At 41.4% G+C, this 24,985-nt stretch overlaps 1 long non-coding RNA gene across 3 annotated transcripts in view; it reads right to left on the bottom strand.

Annotated features, from left to right (window-relative positions):
- Positions 1-7,945: 7,945 nt before the first annotated feature.
- Positions 7,946-24,985, bottom strand: part of LOC134888417 (uncharacterized) — a 38,119-nt gene continuing 21,079 nt past the window's right edge. The window contains exons 2-6 of one of the 3 annotated variants that reach the window (XR_010171141.1): positions 21,164-21,648; positions 20,492-20,554; positions 20,195-20,269; positions 8,682-8,888; positions 7,946-8,055 (exon numbers count right to left, since the gene is read on the bottom strand). This is a non-coding gene — a long non-coding RNA (uncharacterized LOC134888417). The other 2 variants (XR_010171140.1, XR_010171143.1) reach the window with 2 other exon arrangements.

Raw genomic sequence — 24,985 nt, 5'->3', positions numbered from 1 at the left:
GAAAATTGCGGCTGCGAATTCCTTCAGCAAGAGCTTGTATGGCCTATATGGGTGTTGCACCAACCCTTTTTTTGGTGTTGTGCCTGTGGACTGTATAGCGGACTTCCTTGTCTGCTGTACCTGAACCTGCTGGTCTGTTATGACCTCCTGGTCTGCTACAGTATGACCTCCTGGTCTGCTATACTCTAATGCTCAAATTTTATGTTTAACCAAGGATGCCTCCCTAGCCACCGTGCATGTCACTTACACGTATGTACCTCACGAGAACTCGATGATTTCTTTTGGTTCAACCTCAAAATTGTATGTAAAAACACTCACTCACCACATGTACACTTTTGTTTCTATTTCTATTTCTGCGCAGAAATTTCTCTTTAGACCAGATGTGTTACAAATTAGGAGAAGGATCTGTTAATTTAAATTTCGAATGTTAAAATAAATTTTTCGCTATTTATCGCCTGTTGCGTTATTTATCGCGTGTTGTTTGAGTTACGTGGGCGTACCCAGACGCTCCGTTGCGTAATTTACGCTGCGTGCGTCGGCCTTTGCGTACGCGAGTCTCTCCCTTTGTTAGAGACATGTGTACACCAGTCTTTGTCTACCGTAACACAACTAACACGTTTTATCAATGTAGATGACCCTTGATCATCTACCAAGCACCACACCAATCTCTCTTTATACCTTTAGGTAGAGTTGCGTGTGCGCTTTACACTTTATCCCTTTACTTTTACACTTTAACTATGGAATAGCGACAAATCTCTCTTAGTACGTTTATCAATTATACAATGGCAAACAGGAGAGTGATATATGAAAATACACGAATGAAAAGAAATGCAGATATGCGTGCGTGTGTACGCAAAACAGAAATAAATAGTTTTAAAAAGACACTATCGTTTTGTTCTTACCTCCGGTCCCGGATTCCTTCAGCACCCTTTACTAAGCGAAGCAGACGCTTATCCAAACAGCACTATGAGGAATATGATCTCCCGCCCTTTGCTGCTGGATAATGTCTGCTGAAATTACCTAGTGCAGATATGTGAAGGACGGGCGAGCCGCCAATTGATAAAGCTGAATATTTATCTTATATAAAACCCTTTGTGAGGTCTAAGAACACTGTACGCTATTCACGTATGGAGTACCGTAAGGGTACGCTCGTTGCGTAGCAATCGCTTAGCCGTAGTCGAGACGCTCAAGCGTCACGTTCGCTCACGGCCAAGAGATCACAGGCAGGCACGCTATTGGCTGCTGACTAACGTAATGATTCGCTATAGCGTAGCGGACGCTCGGGACCACGAGGAGATCACCAGCGGCGCTGAACGCTAACAATGTTAAACCTTTGTATCTAAACCATAAACAGTATATTATGCAGTAAAACCTTTGTGTAGAAATAGGGTGTAGATGCAACCTAGTGTAACCTTATTAACTTAAAAGCTGTTTGAGCGTCACCGACGCTCTGAGAATACTTAGCACTATAAGAAATACACAGATACCTGGGCTTAGGGTCCAACGCCTAATATATATATATTATGAATGATATACTTGCATAAGAATTAACACAAATACAAATCATACACTACAATATAACATAGACTACCTAACCAGATAACTACACAGGAAATACAATACAATACAATTACGTTTTTAAGGGAAAATAAGAGAGAAAGAGGAGAAGAGAGAGAGAGAGAGAGAAATTGGCCCACAATAACAAGAAGATCAATATGGCTGCGGAGAAAACTTACGCACAAAGGAAACGATCGCATGCGCCTCTGGACATCCAGCTCCCGATTTTCAGCAATGATAACCGTTGAAGAGTGAGAGCTGAATGTGATCGGCTTGTCTATTTATGCCCCACACACAATACAATTCAATGGTCCCTACAATCTCATTGTTCATTGGACACAGGAATTCCTCCTCGCATTATAACAAAAGGTCATAGGTTGATTCATACAGGTGGGCCGTGACTATTTCCAATAGCTCAGGTGGGAGGGAAACTGGGTTTCCCGCCGCATGGATAAGTAAGTGCAAATACAGTAAATGTTCATAAACTTCTTATGTCCATAACTATTCGCACGAGCAATTAATCTGCTTCAAACCAACACCGGAATATTGCTAATTAAATACTCTTCCGATGGGTACTAAACACCACTGTATTACTCCTGTCTGACCCTTCGTATCAAACAAAGAGGGATTTCTCTGTTCAGGAACATTCTATATTAACCAAACTTTCAGGATCTATCAAAGGGACCATGATCTACAAAATACATTATATAGTGGAAATATGTAATGATTGAGTCGCACTCTACGATCACATAAACTCTACCGTAAATACGCATACCGTGCGCCTGCGGGTGCCCGCGACTGTGAGTATGCGCACGTACGGGAGAGCGTACGCATGCGCAGCACGGACCTGTGTGAGGTGCAAATATGGTAGTGTGCATAGAGATATTTTTCTGACTTTGACACCATTCAATAGGAAGGAGCCTTTTGGATTCACACATATGCTTTTTCGCCGCAGAACAGGATCCGGCCAGTGCCACGATGGGATCAGACAGAACACAGGCCCTCATTCCGAGTTGATCGCACGTAGCAACTTTTTGCTACTTGACGCCGCCTATGGAGGAGTGTATTTTAGCATAGCAGTGCTGCGATCGCTTGTGCAGCCCTGCTATGCTAAAAAAGTTTCCTGCAAAACAAGACCAGGGTCAGACCTACTTACCCTGTGCGACGGATCCAGTGACGAAGGTCCCGGAATTGACATCAGACATCCGCCCTCAAAACGCTTGGACATACCTGCATACACCGAACCACGCCTGGAAAACGGTCAGCTGATGCCGCGGCACGTCTCCCGCCTGTCAGTCTTCTTGTGATAACCGCTGCGATCACTTTTTCCGCTGGCGGTGTCGCTGCCTGGCGACAACCATCGCTGGGCAATGCCACGCGTGCGCAATGTGTCCACCGCGCATGCGCAATTCCGAGCCGTTCGTACCGCTGTGAAAAACTGCAGCTTGCGAACGGGTCGGTATGACCCCCACAGTGCGGCACAGCCACACTGTGTGACGACATACATTCAAATGTATGTGTTCTACTTGAAATCCGGTGATGCTGTCATCCTGTTCAACCGCAGCATGCTGTGGTTGGATCTGGCGGGTGCGGCACTGACGCATATGTGTAGACGGCCAGATAGAAGACCATGTGCAGGCTCCTTCCTGTTTACCTGGTCCTGCAAAATGGGTCCAGCGAAAACACTATGGGGGTAATTCCAAGTTGATCGCAGCAGGATTTTTGATAGCAATTGGGCAAAACAATGTGCACTGCAGGGGAGGCAGATATAACATGTGCAGAGAGAGTTAGATTCGGGTGGGTTATTTTGTTTCTGTGCAGGGTAAATACTGGCTGCTTTATTTTTACACTGCAAATTAGCACCACACCCAAATCTAACTCTCTCTGCACACGTTATATCTGCCTCCCCTGCAGTGCACATGGTTTGCCCAATTGCTAACAAAAATCCTGCTGCGATCAACTTGGATTTACCCCCTATGTGTGGCCCAAGCCTAACACCGTTCGTACTGCACATGTGCTGTTTGGCAACCAGCAGGTCTGGGGAACCTGTGAGTGTTATCTGGCAGCTGATCGCCAGCTTTTTCTTTTTCTTCATATATATAAATCATACCTCCCAACATGACCCTCTCCAGGAGGGACAGAATGCTCTGTTCTGGACTTCCCTCTAAATGTATGGTTGCCGGCACCTGTGCTGAAACACCTTTCTTATCCATTAACCTGTGCAACACTGGTGCCGGCAATCATAAATAAGATAAAAGTGCAGAAGCAGAGCATTCTGTCCCTCCTGGAGAGGGTCATGTTGGGAGGTATGTATAAATTACACAAACACAAAAATGTATATCATTGTGAGGAGCAGCAATATTGTTTTTTGTTTAAATTGTTTGATAAATAGACTCCTGATACTTGAAATATTCTGGCATGTACACCCTCTCCCACCTGTTGTGAAAGTTATGCATGTTTACAAACATAAGGCTTTCCTATGATGTTTTATGATTTATAGCAGTGACTCTCATCCTCAAACCTCAAGTTTTCCTAACAGGTCATATATGCATACCTCCCAACATGACCCTCTCCAGGAGGGACAGAATGCTCTGCTTCTGGACTTCCCTTTTAATTTGTGATTGCCATCACCTGATTTTAACAGGTGAATAGATAAGAAAGGCGTTTCAGCACAGGTGCCGGCAATCATACGTTAGGTGGGAAGTCCAGGAGCAGAGCATTCTGTCCCTCCTGGAGAGGGTCATGTTGGGAGGTATGTATATGGAGGATTTCTGTCTGTGGGAGCAGGTGGGATAATTAGAGACCCAGAAAAATAGATTAACTCACCTGTGCATGATTAAAGAAATCACCAGTGGTTTAGATGCCATTTTTTGCTCAATCTCTAATCTGTTGAACATAAGGCATACCTCCCAACATGACCCTCTCCAGGAGGGACACAATGCTCTGCTCCTGGACTTCCTTCTTAATTTATGATTGCATCACCTGTAGTGAAACACCTTCCTTATCCATTACCTGTTCAACACAGGTGCCGGCAATTATAAATGAAGAGAAAAGTCCAGAAGCAGAGCATTGTGTCTCTCCTGGAGAGGGTCATGTTGGGAGGTATGATAAGGGTGTATTTTTTACTAAAGTGTGGGTTTGTAGAGATATTGCCTATAACAATCAACCAAATTCTAGATATTATCTTTTAGAAGGTCCTAGATAAATGATAACTAGAATCTGATTGGTTGCTGTCTGCAACATCTCCACTTTTATAATCCCACACTTTAGTAAATGGGATTTGGTCTCTAGGTCGACAAGACTTAGGTCGACACTGTCTAGGTTGACCACTATTGGTCGACAGTAAGTAGGTCGATATGGTTTCTAGGTCAACAGAAACTCTAGGTTGACATGTACTAGGTCAACATGACAAAAGGTCGACATGAGTTTTTCACATTTTTTTCCATTTTTTGAACTTTTTCATACTTTACGATCCACATGGACTACAATTGGGATTGGTAACCTGTGCGAAGCGAGCCATGCGAGGGAACATGGTGCACTAATTGGGGTTCCCGATCACTATACAAAGAAAACGACACCAAAAACAATTTAAAAACTCATGTCGACCTTTTTTCATGTGGACCTACTACTTGTCAATCTAGAGCCCCTGTCGACCTAGAAACCATGTCGACCTACTTACTGTCGACCTAGACACTATCGACCTAAGTCTAGTCTATCTAACATACCATACCCTTAGTAAATATACACACAGGTCTCAAGAACTGAACATAGTATGACATACACAGTCAGTGGCAAACACAGGATTTCTATAGGGGGGTTTCCAAATGCAGTCCACAATCTCCCACTCTGCGGAACATTGGAACAAGTGTGGGAGTCTGGGGGAGTGGTAGAAGAACCATTTTCACCCGTTTTTAAGGCATTTTCTCCTATGTCTTTTCACCTTTTTTTAAGTAAAAAGGCATTTGCTAAAATTGCCTCAAAATTGGCTAAAAATGGCCCGTGTTTTCGCCGGTGTAGGTGGGAAAACACGTGGATTCATCGATCCACGTGTATTTTGCTCCTGCTGCATTTTTTGCCTAGGCAAAAAAAAAGCCCTAAAAAATAGCGAAAAAGTGCGTTTTTTCGACTAGGTGAAAAAAATTTACCTAATTGAATAGCCCCCTACAAATAACCTCCCACGTTTGCCAATGATAGTGGCATTTCCACCTGTGTCTTTCTGCTACTAAAGAGCATAAACGTGAATATATTTTGTTTGTTTGTTACATTGATATATAACCAGTAGTTTCTTGTAAATGTGATTTGATGTGTATTTTTTTCATTATGCATTTATACAGTATTATGTTTTGTTCCTTTACAGTAATGGAACCTTCCTAGTTGTATTGAGTGTTCAGTCCTGACCAAACCCTTGTCCACAATTTCATAGTTTAACATCATAATTAATACCATCTTAATGTATAAACTAAGCAGTTGTAATTGTTGAATTACAAATAACAAGAGGAAGTTTTGCCTCTCTACGGAAAACGACCATCTGCAGAACAGTTTTAGAGAGACCTGCATTTTTATATGGGAGGTCTTGAAGTCCAGAGACATGCCAAAACCCACTATACAGAGATTGGAGATATGACTGGCAAGCGATCAGTTATAATTTCTACAGTAACACCCCGTTTCCATTGTGTGAAAGCAATAGACTGTAAAAACATAAGGGTTCAATTGCCTCCTAGTAGTGTCTGCAATTACAAAAATAAATACTGTTGTGCTGTACTGAGCTATTGTAATTATTGTTGTTATTAAGTATCGATACATTGATGAAGATGTAAAAGGCTATGACATCACTAAAGATTTTAATGTTTTCTGTCATTCTCCAAACGGAAGGAAATATTGGAAGGGATATTTAATTGTCACCATGAAAGCGACTGCCAGGAACCAATCAGGAATTTTCCCCTTATGAACTGGTAGAAAAGGCTTTTGCTTTATCAGTAAATTTACTGAGTTCTTACATGTACTGTGGACTTGAGGTATTTCTCTTTGATATCTCGTGCCTTAGGCTTTTCTGAAATAGCTCCCTCTGATACCAAAATATGCCTAAGCCATGCGGAAGCAGCATAATATTAGGCTTCATAAATAAGCACCATACGTTGGGTCTGTCTATGTCTGTGAGCGACTTCCCAAGTCTAAAGTGCTCTTTAATTATTGTGTGACCTATTTACATTATGTAGAGACTACAATACTGAAGGACACTTTCTCTCTTGGGGAGCATTTGCAAAGGCTGACCCTATATGGGGATGTGTACATGAACATGTTGGTGGGGGATACATCACACTCAGGTGGTGTTAATTTAAATCTATCATTAAAATGTTCAAATAAAGTAAATATTGTACTTTATATACAGACTAGTTACCAGCCCGTCAAAATGACGTGACAACATAACAGTAATGTCAGGCACCAATGGCCGTGCGCACCCAAACGGAACAACACTTGAATTGCTTTATCGGGCACCATCTAGTTACTGCCGGTGCGCAAACCACTTTAATTCCCCCCATAGGGGTGAGGAGCAGTGTTAGCCTTTTAATATATAGTATTTTGCAAAACAAGAATGCCTCCTCTTCTGATTTTGATGTTTATCTGCAACACTATGTAGCTTTTGTAAGTGGGTTTTCCAACCATCAATAATATTGATCAGTTCTACAGTATGGGCATCTGTGTCTTCTGTTCTTTACTTCTTTTTTTCTTTGTAGGCATCCTGCTAATGGAGTGGAAACCTGAGTTATAGTGGATGGAACTTCTGCTTCCACTGGTGGATCACCACAAGATAGACCAGATACACTATGCGCTTCTCCATTTGAAAGCCTCATTGATTCATCCTCTACTTTAGCAGGGGCATTAGTAGAGCACAAGGAGGCATTAATTGACATCCTCTACAATGCCAGATGTTGTTTGCAATGTAAAAAAAAGAAAACCGGCAATCGCAAAAATAAATATTTTTTTAAATAATATCCGACACACATCTAAATGTCTAGAGTCTCAGGACCTTTGTTTAAAGAACTCTAATTGGCGGAACAAAGGGTGAGTATGTATATTCTGTGGTGCAGAGGTGACTGCCTGAGGACCTATCTAGAACTATTTTTCATTGTTACTTACGTGAGCACAATTTCTACAACTGTAAACACAAGTCCCCTATCAAATATAGCAAACTAGAGAAACTATATTTGTTTCTGGCTTATTTCCTAAGGATCTGAATGCACAATGGATTGACTTTGACATTGAAATAACAATTATGAATATGCCACTGCTGAGTGGCCATTTTTGCACCGGATTTATTGAGTATTTGATTTACTTTTATTGTTTGTCAGTGAGAACTCCATTGTTATAAAGGTCACTTCATCACAAGTCTTATTCATCCCTTTATTATAGCAAGACTTTCTTCAACTTTCTTAAATATGATTTGTTGTAATGTTTCCCCACTAATATGCATTCATATTTGACCGCAGTCCGATTGTTCTGAAATAAAACAAGAGGAACAAAGTAACACAGTGAGGTGCACATCAGGCTGACACAAACAGTATGCATGGTTACGTGTGACACAATGATTTGTTCATCTATATCCATCTACATGCATTTAATTGGTGACACACACACACACACACACACACACAGCAAACACATTTTAAGCACTTCATTTTGACACCAGTGGATGTGTTCCACAGGCCGCATTTATTCTGAAAATCAAAAGCCCTTTTATCACATGGGCCAGACTGTCCAGTCAGTCTTGTAATATTTCAAGTAGAGCATGCAACTAATATCAATCAGATACATGGAATCTCCTTTGTAATGGGTGATAAAAACAAAACAGAAATGCCTTGAATTTATAGTCTGTTAAATGTCAAAAAGGGTTATTGTGGAGCCACCCGGTGGTTACTCTGGTTTGATTGCTATGGTGCCTGCTGCACATACTGTAGCTGTCTCTCCTGTGCTCAGAACCAGGCTGATCTCCCAGCAGCTGGAGACTTCCCTTACACTGGTTCACATTTCATTCAGCCCCTCCTCTCTAATAATGAAATGTTTTATGTAAAACAGCTGGAATGGGAGGCTTGATACATGAGTGCATTTATGCAACCACTTCCTACCCCCTTCCTCTCTCATGTGGCTTGTCTCTGTTCTCCACAGCATTTGTGGCATTTCTGTCTTATTTAGATGTTTATCCATGTTGAACTCTGCCCAGGACATGTCCGGCTGGAAGTATGGTTGCACTCTGGTGGCATGGAAGTGATTTCCCTTTTCTTTTTGATCCATGAAGGATGGGATCACTTCAACTCAGCGCTGAATTCAGTATCCTAAAAAAGAGACAAATTGTTATTGACCAACAGTAAAGTTCGGAAGCTAGATTGATTCTCTCAAACTATACCACAGCCCAACAATTGTGGACTTCTGTTTGGTGATAGAAATTTGAACTTGTGATCCAATATGTACTGTATTTACAGGTTGTTACAGATAGATAGATAGATAGATAGATAGATAGATAGATAGATAGATAGATAGATAGATAGATAGATATTACATTTTATTTATAGGGCGCCACAAGTGTTTTGCAGCACTGTACATACAGCAGACATTAGAACAATACAGGGTACACAGAGCTTAGTATTACAGTAACAGAAAAACTAAAACAGAGCACAGGTAACAATTAACAACACCATTCTCAGTATACACTACAGCCGAGATAAAAGGAAGCAAAGGAGTAGTCATCACACTACTAGGGGCAGTTAGCCACTGGAAGAGATAAACAGTAATGAAGTAGAGTAGATGCAGGTATAGACATTTGGTACGTAGGAGAGAGCTATAATTGAAGTGTGAGAGAAGAGGAATGTGAGACCAGAAGGGAAGAGGACCCTGCTCCAAGGAGCTCACAATCTAGGGGGTGGGGGGAGACCGACAGGTGAAATAGATAGATAGATAGATAGATAGATAGATAGATAGATAGATAGATAGATAGATAGATAGATAGATAGAGGAAGAAGAAGAAGAAGATTTTTACTTATATAGCGCTTTTCTTCCGCAGGACTCAAAGTCGTTTTACAGACATCAAAAAAATGGTACATGGGCCCTCATTCCGAGTTGTTCGCTCGGTAATTTTCTTCGCATTGCAGCGATTTTCCGCTAATTGCGTACGCGCAATGTTCGCACTGCGACTGCGCCAAGTAAATTTGCTAAGAAGTTTGGTATTTTACTCACGGCATTACAAGGTTTTTTCTTCGTTCTGGTGATCGGAGTGTGATTGACAGGAAGTGGGTGTTTCTGGGCGGAAACTGGCTGTTTTTGGGAGTGTGTGAAAAAACGCTGCAGTTTCTGGGAAAAACGCGGGAGTGGCTGAAGAAACGGGGGAGTGCCTGGACGAACGCTGGGTGTGTTTGTGACGTCAAACCAGGAACGACAAGCACTGAACTGATCGCACTGGAAGAGTAAGTCTCGAGCTACTCAGAAACTGCACAGAAAAATCTTTTCGCAATATTGCGAATACTTCGTTCGCAATTCTCCTAAGCTAAGATACACTCCCAGAGGGCGGCGGCTTAGCGTGTGTACTGCTGCGAAAAGCGGCTAGCGAGCGAACAACTCGGAATGAGGGCCATTGTACAAAGAAATTAGAATTTCAGCAAGTAATAGTAATAATAATAATAATTTTATTTATATAGCACTCTTTCTCCAATAGGCCTCAAGGCACTTTAGTAAAAAGTCATACAGAAATAATGAAATCAAAATGTAGTGAGTACAATAAGCATACAGCAGTATTGCTTCAGCCATTTTTGGTAATAATATCCATGGGTTGTATATTCCACCCACAAAATGTACCAGACGAGGCAGACGTCTTAAGCGCACTACAACTACATAGGATTAACCTGGGTGGAATAGGTTACACCTAAAAAAGATAGCCCAAAGTGGGTGGTTGCAGCATCCTAACGCTAGAAGTATTGCCAACATGATCGTCAGGTCCATGTATTTCCATCCCATCCAGACAAGGCAGCAATGCTGGGTCCACTACAATGGTTACACTGTGGGAGCCTTTTCATACAATGACCCGAGGCATATGTGGGAAGACTGACACGTGTGTAGTAACATGGTATACCATATGTGAATAGAAACAGGTGAGGCAGCTATGTCGGGTGCACTAAACTGGCTACAATGAGCTAAAAATTGCTTAAAAAACACTATAGCAAGAAATGATACTTCTTGATTAAAACGAATAGCCAATATGGGATATGTTGCGACTGAACAATGGCTGTCACCGTCTCTGAAAAAAATTACTCAGCCGATCGGGTGGGTTCTGCCTACTCAACCCCCCCCCCCCCCCTCCCCAATTTCAAAACTACAGCAACTCAGTCACGAAGCGGAAGACCACATAAAATCACAAAGCAGGGTCAACAATTGCTAAGGCGCATTGTGCGTAAAAGTTGGCAACACTCTGCTGATTCCATAGGTGAAAAGTTCTGAACTTCCACTGGCATTAATGTAAGCACAAAAACTGTGCGGTGGGAATTTAATGTAATGGGTTTCCATGGCAGAGCAGCTGTATGCAAGCCTCACTTCACCAAGTCCAATGTCAAGCGTCGGATGGAGTGGTGTAAAGCACACTGACACTGGACTGTAGAGCAGTGGAAATGTGTTCTGTGGACTGATGAATCACGCTTCTCTGTTTGGCAGTCAGATGGTCTGGGTTTGCCGGGAGAACGTTACTTGTCTGATCTCATTGTACCAACTGGGAAGTTTGGAGGAGGAGGGATAATGGTATGGGGCTGGTTTTCAGGGTTTGGTCTAGGCCCCTTATCTCCAGTGGAGAGCAAACTTGATGTATCAGCATACTAAGACAGTTTGGACAATGCTATGGTTCCAACTTTGTGGCAACAGTTTGGGGAAGGCCCTTTTCTACTCCAATATGACTGCTCCACTGCGCAAAGCAAGGACTAAAAAGGGAATGAGTTTAAGATGCCGGCTTTCAGAATCTCTGCAATTGGAATGCCGATGCTGGAATACCGACACCCGTCAAAATGTCAACGGTGGAATTCCGGCAAGGTCAGGAAACCGACGCCTGAACCTGACAGCCGGCTTCCTGACAACTGGCACCACGAATGTAAGTATAGCGGGCAGGTTAGGACTGGGGGAGAGGTTAGGTTCCTCCCGTGGGGGTTATGGTTAGGCGGTGGGGGGGGGGTTAGGGTTATGCTACAGGGAGGGGTTTAGGGTTAGGCACCGCTGGGGGAGGTTAGGTTTAGGCACTAAGGAGGGGGGGGTAGGGATTAGGCTGTGTTGCAGGCGGGATTAGGTTAGGCACTACTGGGGGGAAGTTAGGATTAGGCACTAAGGAAGGAAGTTAGGGTTATGGGAGAGGGGGTAACATACTTACCTTGCTCCAGTCGGGATTTTACACTTTGAGATTCCAGCATCGGTATTGTGACTGCCCTCATTCCGTTCGCTGGTCAATCATACTGATCCCCTATAAAGACATGGTTTGATAAGTTCGGTGTGGAAGAATTTGGCTGTTCCGCACAGAGCCCCAACCTCAACCCCATCAAGCACCTTTTCGGATAAACTGGAACGGATATTGCGATACAGGCCTACTCATCCAACATCAGTGCCTGACCTCACAAATGTCCTACAGGATGAATGGGCATAAATTCCTTCAGAAACATTCCAAAATCTTGTGGAAAGCCTTCCAAAAAGAGTGGAAGCTCTCGTAGCTGCAAAATAGAGACCAACTCCATATAAAAGTATATGTATTTGAATGCAGTGTCATACTGGCAAACTCGGACTTTATTACATATGTCCCATAGTCTGAGGGTGGTCAGAAGGTTAGCTAGCCAATAGATGTCTGTTGGCAGTGAAGGTCGGTGTCTTGTCTGCTTTGCTGCTGCTCCCGGTTGTTTCCCGTTGGCTTCACACTGACAGTGAGTCCTAGCCGGCTATATGGGGGTGTCAGTTGCTGTGGCTCCCCTATTTCAAGTTTGGTCTGTGCTGCAGCCCCGCCACAGCAAGCACCACTGGACTGCAATGCTCTCTCTAGGGGGATGGGAGCCAGTCCCTTACTTTGCCAGGGGTGCTTGGACCCCTAGATACACCCCTGCACAGCCTCATTGTACATTGACATAGATTGAAACCTTAGAAAAAGATTAAGCACCTATTGTAGAATATAAGTAGCTGAGTACCATGTCAGCAAAAGACTTTGCAAAGTAAACCAAAAGCTGTCAGGTACATTATGTCCTTCTCAACACTTGCTCTTCCAAGATGTCCTCATTGCTACTTTTTCTCTTGTGTAGGCTGTCTTCTTCAGCATTTGTTCTGTTGTCTATGATGTCCTCCTCTACACTTATTCTCTTGGGAAGACAGTCATCCTCAAAACTAATTCTCTCGTGCAGGTATTCCCCCTCAACACTTGTTCTCATTTCAGTTGTCCTCCCCAGCACTTGTTCTATTTTCAGGTTGTCCTTCTCAACACTTGTTCTCTTGCTGGTTTTACTCTTTGCCACTTGCTCATTTGTGCAGCATGTTCACATCTCAAGTTGTTCTTATGCTAGTTGACTTCCTCACTGCTTTTTCTCTTCTGCAGGATGTCCTCCTCACCACTTGCTGTATAGGAAATAATCCTTACCATTTATTATCTTGTCAAGGATGTCCTACTTGCCACTTGTCACTTGCCACTTGCTTTTCTTGAGCAAGAAATTTTCCTCACCACTTGCTATCTTCTGCAGGATGTCTTCTTCGCTACTAATACTCTACTGCAGAATATACTCAAGTAATTTGTTCTCTTGTTCAGGATGTCTTACTGGCCACTATTTGTTTGTGCATGCTGCCCATGCCACTTTGGCTCATTTTCCTCCTTGCCGCTTTTTCTCTTCTGCAGGTTGTCCTCACCATTTGATTTTTTCCAGGAAATTCTGCTTGCCACTTATTCTGAAGAATATCCTCCTCACCGCTTTTTCTCTTGTACTTCTCACTTATTCTATAAGTGCATGATAACCTTAAGTCTACGTATTCTCTTGTTATGGTTGTTCTCCTTGTCACTGATTTTTTTTTTGTGCAGCTGTCCTCCATGCTACTTGGTCTCTTGTGCAGGTTCTCCTCACAACTTGTTCTCTTGTGAAGGTTGTCCTCCTCACCTATTGTTCTCTTTAACATGATGTCCATCTTCTTCACAACTTGTTTTCTTGTGCGGGATAACCTTCTTTCCACTTATTCACTTTGTGCAAGCAGTCCTAGTTTTTTCTATTCACCATTTGTTTTCTTATCCAAGGTCTCCTCCTCACATGAATAATCCTTAAGTATAGTGAGTGGATAGACTAGAACATCCCCAATCTTGGACAAAACTGTACATTGCCAGGCCCTATTTGAAAATGTGAAAGAGAGTCAAGCAATAAAGTTTTACCCTACTCGGCCAGCTTTGCTCTACAGACAGCAGAGAAGAGGCTTCTTCTGGGCGTATTCAGCCAATACATGACCCCACTGCATAGCTGTTGCAGAGAAGATGCTCTTTATTGAAAAGAGTGTGGTCTCAGTGAGGGTGGGCAGTACATCTGTGGAGTCTCAATCCCTACATTGCCCTATGCCAGGCACTGTAGCAGACGCACCACCTACAACCACTGTAGTTCTGCCGCTGGACTTAATACTATTAAGGGATATATCTCTGCCTTCTTTAGACAATATCATTTGATACTATTATATTTAGAAGTAGGTCCTTTTTAATATTGGTTATTAACAATGAATGTATTGTATTTGTTAACAGTTAATTATATTGTGCACAAATATTATGCATCACTTTACAGAAAATAGGTATGCCTTCATATCAGTCCCTGCCACAGTGGAGCCTGCAATCTATATTTGCCTACCATATAGACACACATATGATTCATTTTTGTAAGAATCCAATTAACCTTGCGGTGTGTTTTTGTAATGAACGTTGCTTGGAATGTCTTCAAAAGAGTGGATGAATGAAATACTCAAATATAACTGCTATAAGATGATATAATTTACTTTTAAAAGACTATATTAAGTACATATTAAAAGATCATATCCGCATTCAGCAGCATACCCTATATGAAACTGTGTACATCAGTCTACATCTCACATATTCAAACTTGCACATGTTTCTCTTCTGACAGCTACAATCTAGAATTAACAGCTGATTATCCTGTATGACAAAAATTAATCCACAAGTTGTATATCCATGTCACTCCAGTGTGTTATTAGCAATAGAACCACAAACACTTGTTCTTTCAGTTCCTATATAAGTGTTCACTAGCAGCCACCTCCAGCATATTTACATTTAAGTAGCACGCTATGAAATCAAGACAATAGTAATAATATAATTGAAATCATAATGCCCCTAAACAGACTACAGGGCTTCTGTATGTACCTAGGACAAATAAATATGGTTTGCAGTGTTTAGACTAGACATTAATGTAAAAGGTCATTGCTAATGTGGCTAAATAAACATCCCATTTAGTGTGTAACTTGCAGGTTTCAAAACATATGCAGTTCTATAATGTGTATACATCCATCCACATCCTTTTATGGAAAGATCTATTGACTCATTGCATACACTTGCCAGACAGGTCTCACTGTCGGAGGTTATAAGCAACTTTGTTGTCAACAGGTATTACAGTAAGCTAGACACATATGAGATAGATAGATAGATAGATAGATAGATAGATAGATAGATAGATAGATAGATAGATAGATAGATACTGTTTCCTACTTTGTTGCATTAAAATGACATATTATTGTAATCAGTCAATGTATGGTTCCGGGCTTGCTGTATTTTTCTTTTACATATTTGTATCTTATTTTGGGTTACACCATTGTGAAATGTGTGATGGGATTATCTTTATTGTACAATGGATAATTGTTCATAATGTGTGCTGACTCATATACATATAAAGATGCACTTTTGATGTACTCCTATGTCATGCTTCAATAAAAGAAACTTTTGAAGAAAAAATAAATAAAATGTATTTGCTGAAGTTTCAGGGCAGCACAACTGGTGTATGGGTTAGCATTACTGACTCACAGCACTGAGGTCATGTGTTCGCTTCCCACCATGGCTCTGTGTGGAGTTTGTATATTCTCCTTGTGCTTTATGACGCTGGACATTGTGTATAAGGGAACTCTGGTTTCCTCCTACAATCCAAAAATATACTGGTAAGTTAATTGGTTCCCAACAAAAATTAACCCTAGGATTAATGTGTGTGTGTTTGTACATGTGGTAGGGAATATAGATTGTAAGCTCCACTGGGGTAGGGAGTCCAGGGACATGCAGTGAGGTAAATAGCTGGGGAGGCACTGGCTAGTACCAGAGTCAGATTTACACAATATATAAGTCAAAGGGTTCATGTGGACATTATATATTGCTGGAAATGTGGTGAGTTTTGATCAGAGATGTGCGCAAAAGGTAATCCTGCAATAGACGTTTTACTCCAGATTTTTCACTATAAAAATTATTAGAAATATACAAAGATGATATTTTTAATATATCCTTCGTGTTTTAATATACTTCATATAGTCAAAACTTTGGCATATATGTTAGTACGACAGGAAAGACTGTGCCTCACCTCACCACACGTCACTGGCAGGGACTGATGTGAATGGCCAAATATTCTCTGTAAAGCTCTGCGGAATATGTGTGCACTATATAAATAACTGGTAATAAATAATAATAAAGTTTATACACATATAAATTTGTAAAATAGAATTAATTTTGTACAGTAAAATGTTTTAATGTGTATTTTCCCATAGATAGATAGATAGATAGATAGATAGATAGATAGATAGATAGATAGATAGATAGATAGATAGATAATTGCTTATAGGTCTATTTATTAATGTGCTAAATGCCCCTGATGCATTATTTAGTAGCTTTTAACCTAAGGGTATTTCTATTCTCTCTTAGGTGTAGACCCTTTAGTTTTGTATGGGAGCTGTGAAAGTCCTATTTACTAAGCTGGCATCTAGTAGCCAAAGCCATCATAAAATGTTGTTACTTATTGTAGTCTATAGGCAATCTTCTGCAACCTTTTTGCCAGAAATGGATCTTTAGATCTCTCCTTGGCAGCCTATACTTGCACATAAGTGGCGCAATGGCAGTGAATACGCATAAGCATGCCCATTCCAAATACACAGTAAAGTGATAGTTTCAGCTATCACTTTACTTTTCACTCTATAAAGGAATGGAATCGTATTAGAGACATTGTCCCTGCAAGAGGATTTTGTCATATTGGCAATAAAAATATTTGTTACTGCCTCAGTATGCCACCAAAGGAAAGTACAGCTGACAAGGCTCCACAGCACCTAATGATAAATAGACTAGGTAGATAGGTAGGTAGATAGATAGATAGATAGATAGATAGATAGATAGATAGATAGATAGATAGATAGATAGATAGATAGATAAACAAATTATGAAGTAGATGTGGCTAAAGATTGTATACAGTATGCAGTACAACTCTGAGTGCAAATGAAGAAATCAAAGCATCATTAACAGAACTGGAAGTATCTGTCTATCAATCTATCTATCTATCTATCTATCTATCTATCTTACTGGTATTAATTTAAATTGATGAGGACAGAGTTTTTAAACATTGAAATTGTTATTGTAATTGATCAGCCTCTTGCGATCCAGAGTAAATAAAGGTGTGGGTGTAGTCCTGTGTATAATGTAGGTAAACACATATCCAGTAGGTTGAGAAGAAGTGTGTTAAGTGACAAGAATGAACAATTCCCAATAAAATGACCTATAAACATTGAATTGTAATGTCTCCTTGTCGATAAACAAAGTCCCTTACACAGTACGTGTTCCTGTATCAGTACAATTTGTATTTAATGTAATATTCTCCTTAATAATCCATAGCTTGCACAGGTTACTATATACATCACAGCCTCTTTATATGATGTGTTCTCAGTCGGCAACGCATTCTCAAGACACCCAAGCATTGCTGCAGAGAAAGTTAATGCCTGTATATCCCCTTTATTCCCCTTACATTCCATACCGGATAGTCATTATTTTAGGCATGTTAATATTTCCCGATTTGCCATTTTACAAAAAAAGAAGAAAAAAAAAAAGAATCTTCAAACCTCTTTTGTCAACCAAAAAAGCATTTTTAAGACCACATTAAATGTAGTTTGCTTTTTCCTGTAAAAGCTGAAAAATGTTCAGTGTATCAGATTTTCAATGCCAGGTTTTACTTTAACTTTACTTTGAAACCCCACAGCCATGTCACCTCCACAGAGTCAGTCGTGCGAGGCTAGATTCTCCATTAATGGAGCCCAGCTCACAAACACGTCACGTTATTTGCTTTCTTTAAAGGGGCTGAAAGCTCATATATTGCTGGGATTTTATTGGCCTATCTGTCATCGCGTGGTTAGGAGGGAAGGAGCCTTCCAAATTATGAAGGTAGAGAAAGATTCTTGGTTACAAAAAATAGTACCCAGAACAGCTTCCGAATATATATATATATATATATATATATATATATATATATATATATATATATAGACACACACACACACACACACACACACACACACACACACACATAAACATATTAATTTATAGGGGCCACGCACAAGCACACACTACGATCTGTGTGCGTGTATGCAACTACATTGTACCTGTTGTAAGATATTTTATATATGTGTGTATATATATATATATATATACATGCAGTCACACACACACACACACACACACACTGCGTTGATCCCACGAAACTGTATTTATTTTCGGTCGATGTGTTTTCAAATCACAGAGATGGATATGCAGTATAATGTGAGATGTAAGTGAATTATAGAACTAATGATAACAGCTGTATAATACTTACAAAGTTTATAAAATTTAATTTGTCAACAGTTTGAAAATCTAAACATCTGTAGCGTCAATATAAAAAAACTATCTGTCTAAATTAAATAACAAATGTAAACATTTTTACTGTACAATATTAATCATGTTCTACTAATTTATGTGTAGAAAGTTCTATCTATCTATCTATCTATCTATCTATCTATCTATCTATCTATCTATCTATCTACCTATCGCTAATATCTGTCTATACTTGATCTGTCTACCCATCTGTCTCAGTGATCCGCATAAAGATATGAAACGAGCATTTGGGCGCAGCATGGGCCAGATTCATGTAAAGTTTCAGCAATTCCTGTGTATATGCTGTCAACGGGATGACTCCAAAGTAATGAGATTGAGGTATGATGCAAGCAGGCGATTTTCCAGTAATGAAAGCCAGGCCAGAGGAAGATTCATATTTACTCTGGCTGAGTCTGTGTTTGGTAGGTTACAAAAGCTCACCGGTACCGTTTGAAGTCCTTGATTAGATTTGTCAGAGAAAGACACTGTTATTACCCTGAGCGTGCTGGGGAGAGCCTGCCTCACTGCCAGACCCATGTACCAACGGCTGAATGAAATCGATAGTGAATATTGCTAAACCATATGGATAGAGTGAGAGCAAAAGAAGATAGGGTTACACAAAATAAGGTGATTTGTTCATATGGTAGGAAAAAATTATCAATAGAGTTAAAGACACAACTTTAACAAATTTTGCAAAGAGAAGAGAAACATGATGATCATTTATTTTATTACATTTGAGTGGCAAGTGTGTGTATCTATCTATCTATCTATCTATCTATCTATCTATCTATCTATCTATCTATCTATCTATCTATCTATCTAGCTGTCTGTCTGTCTGTCTGTCTGTCTGTCTGTCTGTCTGTCTGTCTGCCTGTCTGTCTAATCTATCTATCTATCTATCTATCTATCTATCTATCTATCTATCTATCTATCTGTCTGACTGTCTTTATATTTATAAACACACAGATAAATGTATAAATACACACGCGCATATATAAACACACACTGTATATATAAAAACGTGCACTATAAAACAGTGAGCATAAATAATATCATGTTGTTGGTTTGGCTGTGAGGCTGCTCCTGGGGAGGAACGTGTCACAAATAATAGCAACTGTGTATTTTGTGTTATTATATCATACAGAGTGTCTGCAGCAATGTTGATGAATCCGGGAATGCTGCGACAATAATTACTGCAGAAGGGGTAATGTTGGGGCAACATATAGTGGGAAGCTCCCATGGCGTGGCCAGGTAGAAGGGATGTGTGTCCGTACAGGTTGTGGCTCTGACCTCTCCCTGTGTGTGGCTATTACTGCTGCACATGTTGTGTCTCTCACACCGGCAGGAACCTGATATTAGCACCACATTAGGAAAACGTGTCCCAAGCAGCATTAGGAGTGTTAGTTCAGCAGTTTTGCTGGGTCCATACTTCTTGCGCCTGTCATCTTCCTATTGACAGAAGACAGTATTACATTCTTCTTGCCCTTCTGCTAGTTATGGACCTTTAACCTTTTTCTCTATTTTCTACTAAGGTATCAATCGATGGCTTAAGCACAATATGGCATCTGAAACTTGCTTAAAGAAAATCTGTCATCTGCCACTGTATCAAATACCTCCTGTGATTGCAGCTAATGCTGCTCCTTTAGAGCTGTGTCAGGGAGTCAGGGTCTGATCTTTCTCCTGTATTGACAGCCAAGAGGCCAGCCGCCCATCCTCACCTGAGGGTCAGATAATCACACTTACCTTGCAATGTCACACGGTGAGTGCTAGTAGCACACCATCCAGGAGCACCTCCACCTAGTACAGGACTGACTCCTTCTGTAACAAGAGAAAGAGCTTACAAATACTCTCTGATCAATTTAACTTACAAAAGTAGGCTAAAACTAGGAGAGAGAGAGAGAGAGAGAGAGAGAGAGAGAGAGGAAATGTGGGCATCAGACTGCAATTAACCACCAGGAATGCCTGTATTGTGTATAACAGCCCGGGCTGCACGCTGTACTTACATACATATACCTCTATATGCCGGAGAGATATACTTACATACATGTACCTCTATATGCCGGAGAAATAAGGAACACGTTTGTAATACTTCTAGAAAATCACCTAGAAAGTAATGTAAATGTGAGAAAAGGGAGGTTAACATGTTTACTTTAGGGTCAGCCTAAATCTATGGCGCCTGCTCTATAGGCTACAAATATTGCAGCCTTCAGCAAGACAACCCTGACAAGCTGCCGAAACAGAGAGACCACTGCTCTAGATTGCCCCTGATCAATAATTCAAAGCCTGCCAGAAGCTCAGCGCTACAGGGAAACCAAGATGACCTGGTCCAGGGGCGTGATAGGAAGAGAAACTTATCATCCCTGTAGTTGTAGTAGTAGTAGTAGTAGTAGTAGTAGTAATAATAATAATAATAATAATAATAATAATAATAATAATAATAATAATAATAATATATGCTCTGTTTTAGATGTGATTATATTAATAATGATGGGCAATGGCTTGCAGATAGTGCATGGTTTATAAGTGTATAATTAGTGCATGTACTATAGATGATATGATAAGGAGCAGGCATGAGGGAGGGCTCAGGTCCCGGGACATTAGCTGTGAGTGACAAGTGTACACACATCTGAGCTGAGGTCGGGCGCGGATTCCCTGCCAGTCACATTCAGTTAACCAGTTAGTGCCCAGAAGAGAGGCTTGTGCTGCACTCACTGATACAGGTAGAGAGATCCGGAATTGATGCTGTAGATGGAATAAAACAAGATGTCAGATTGTCAGTCTTCTAGGTTATGTAAGTGGCCACAATGACTGACAGAGATCTTCTTCTAGATATAACCTGACGTTTTGCAGAGTAAACCGAGAACCGTCCATCTATCCATCCATCCAAATCTGGAAAGCTAATCTTTAGTTCAGCTTATATATGTACGGTACTTCAACTCTGGCGTTCACGTGTCTATACTTCTTTTTATTGTACAGATCAACTTTGTATCTAGCGACATTTATAGTCAGTGGCACAGCGCTGTTTAACTGATGGTCTCCCGGTTGGTGGTCTAGACGCACCTGGTTCCCAAGGGGTTAACTCCTGCAATTCTAAACATCGAAATGGGAATTTGCATCCAGACTGGGAGCCATCTCTATGTAACCACATCACTGAGGAGGGCTGGCTTCAGGATGTCGCATTCGGTGGTTTTCTGCACCTAGAATAATAACAACATCTGAATATATCGTTTGTTTGTTTGTTTGTTTGTTTGTTTGTTTGTTTGTTTGTTTGTTTGTTTGTTTGAAATGCACCCTTGTTTTCTTGTTTATGCATGGCCATTCCATTAGCTAAATTGCTGCTGATAGTATCTCTTCAACGTAGGCACTGGTATTTAAGCGGTTAATTTAGGAGGGGTCGGGAGAGGGTTGTGGTGATGCCAACACTGGGTCCTGTTAGGTAGAATTGATGGGATGCGAATGTGGGTAAATTTGCGAAGGAATAAGCGTGTAATGGGCCCAGTGGAGACCTCACAAGCTGCTGGGTATTTACTGCCAACTTGCCAAAGCTCCCACCCGATCCCCGGCTGTAATTCACAGCTAGCTACTATCACACACATAATATAAGCCATAGCACTAGTCATTTTCTCTTTGTCTATGGCCTATGCATACACATAGTGTATATGTTAAATGATATATATATATATATATATATATATATATATATATACACGCCACATACATGCACAGTACTTATATACAAACATACATGCATATAAATGATATGTATGCCACATACATGCACAGTACTTATATACATTCATGCCTCACTTTATAATTTCACAACAACATACAGTATATACAGATGCTGGATATAAAATATAACTATACTTAGGCCTATTTACCAAGCCGCGAAATTTGTTCAAAATAAACTGGTCACAAATGATTGACTTACAGAAATGTATCTATGTTATACTAAGCTGCTACAAATGTTTCCATTATAACATATTGCAGTGCAATAATGGCGCTGCAGGCAGCGCTGTACAGTGCAGAGTAATTTCTAGTCAAGGAATATTAAGCGTGACATAAGATAACAAGCTGCAAACGTGAACAAAAAAATGACATACAATCTGGAATAAAACCCGAAAAGAAAAGCAATACTGTAATCTATCGAACAAAAGAACGAAAAATAGAAGTTCAGGAATATGTTGCCATTTGCACAAAAGTCTGCTACACTGTTTCAGCAAGCTTAGCGGGGGTACTGTCCTTTTTCTGTACAGGCTGATGCGTTGTTTTAAAGTTATTGTGCTATCTATCCCAGGATTTATATTGATTGTTTAAACCCCATGGGAGCAGTTCTACAGCGGGCATCAGAACGTAAAGTCACATACAGTATTCTGAGAATGAAGGCAATTTTTTTCCAAAACGATTTGAGTTTCTCCTCCTTAAGGGGTTTATTCATGAAGCAGTGTAAAGAGTGGAGAAGTGAGCCAGTGGAGAAGTTGCCCATGACAACCAATCTGCTGCTCGGTACAGTTGTATAGTATGCAAATTATAAATGTTACTTCAGTGCTGATTGGTTGCCATGGGCAACTTCTCCACATGCTAATTTCTCCGCTCTTGACACTGCTTCATGAATAGACCCCCTAAGTGGCATATGTATAGATATGAAATATTGCAGCACATACGTTGGGGATGATCAAGTACCACAAGCACCCACAAAGCTGTCTCCTATGATTACGAGTATAAATCACAAATCAAGCTCATATTCAGAAATAATAGTAAAAAAAAAAAATAAGCTGGCCAGTTGAAATTTTATTAAAATAAGAATAAGCAAATTGTCCCCGAGATAGCAGAAAGCTGGAACTTGCTGCAGGTTGTGTCCGTCAACGTATATGGGCCAGGAATAGTGTCCTAAAGAGAGGGGGTTCGGATAATGCAATAGTGAGGAGCTGGAATAATTCACTAGACAGGAGATGGGATATAGAGGAGCTGGGATAGTGCCCTAGACAGGAATTGGGATGGAGAAGGGCTGGGATAGTGCCATAGACAAGAGCTGGGATAGAAAAGGGCTGGGATAGTACCATAGACAGAAGCTGGGATAAAAAAAGGGCTGGGTTAGGGCCATAGACAGGAAATGGGATACAGAGGAGCTGGGATAGTGCCCTAGACAGGAACTGGGGTAGAGAAGGGCTGCGATAGAGCCATAGACAACAGCTCTGGATAGAGAGGAGCTGGGATAATGCCATAGACAGAAGCTGGGATAAAAAAGGGCTGGGTTAGGGCCATAGACAGGAAATGGGATAGAGAAAGAATGGGATAGTGCCATAGACAGGAGTTGGGATAGAGAGGAGCTGGCATACCCAGGAGCTGGGATCGGGAAGGGCTGGGATAGTGCAATAGACAGGAACTGGAATAGAAAAGGACTGGGATAGTACCATAGACAGAAGCTGGGACAGTGCCATAGACAGGAGCTGGGATAAGGAAGTGCTGGGATGGTGCCATAGACAGGAGCTGGGATAGAGAGGAGGTGGGATAGTGCCATAGACAGGAGCTGGGATAGGGAAGGGCTGTGATAGTGCCATGGACAGTAACTGGGATAGAGAGGAGGTGGGATAGTGCCATAGACAGGAGCTGGGATAGGGAAGGGCTGGGATAGTGCCATGGACAGTAACTGGGATAGAGAGGAGGTGGGATAGTGCTATAGACAGGTGCTGGGATAGGGAAGGGCTGGGATAGTGCCATGGACAGTAACTGGGATAGAGAGGAGGTGGGATAGTGCCATAGACAGGAGCTGGGATAAGGAAGGGCTGGGATAGTGCCATAGACAAGAACTGGGATAGAGAGGAGGTGGGATAGTGCCATAGACAGGTGCTGGGAAAGGGAAGGGCTGGGATAGTGCCATAGACAGTAACTGGGATAGAGAGGAGGTGGGATAGTGCCATAGACAGGTGCTGGGATAGGGAAGGGCTGGGATAGTGCCATGGACAGTAACTGGGATAGAGAGGAGGTGGGATAGTGCCATAGACAGGAGCTGGGATAGGGAAGGGCTGGGATAGTGCCATGGACAGTAACTGGGATAGAGAGGAGGTGGGATAGTGCCATAGACAGGAGCTGGGATAAGGAAGGGCTGGGATAGTGCCATGGACAGTAACAGGGATAGAGAGGAGGTGGGATAGTGCCATAGACAGGAGCTGGGATAAGGAAGGGCTGTGATAGTGCCATAGACAAGAACTGGGATAGAGAGGAGGTGGGATAGTGCCATAGACAGGTGCTGGGAAAGGGAAGGGCTGGGATAGTGCCATAGACAGTAACTGGGATAGAGAGGAGGTGGGATAGTGCCATAGACAGGAGCTGGGATAAGGAAGGGCTGGGATAGTGCCATGGACAGTAACTGGGATAGAGAGGAGGTGGGATAGTGCCATAGACAGGAGCTGGGATAAGGAAGGGCTGTGATAGTGCCATAGACAAGAACTGGGATAGAGAGGAGGTGGGATAGTGCCATAGACAGGTGCTGGGAAAGGGAAGGGCTGGGATAGTGCCATAGACAGTAACTGG

The sequence above is a fragment of the Pseudophryne corroboree genome, chromosome 1 (assembly GCF_028390025.1).
Source record: "Pseudophryne corroboree isolate aPseCor3 chromosome 1, aPseCor3.hap2, whole genome shotgun sequence".
Taxonomy (NCBI): Eukaryota; Metazoa; Chordata; class Amphibia; order Anura; family Myobatrachidae; genus Pseudophryne; species Pseudophryne corroboree.
Note: the sequence above shows the minus strand (reverse complement) of the source record. Positions and strands in the feature narration are given on the sequence as shown.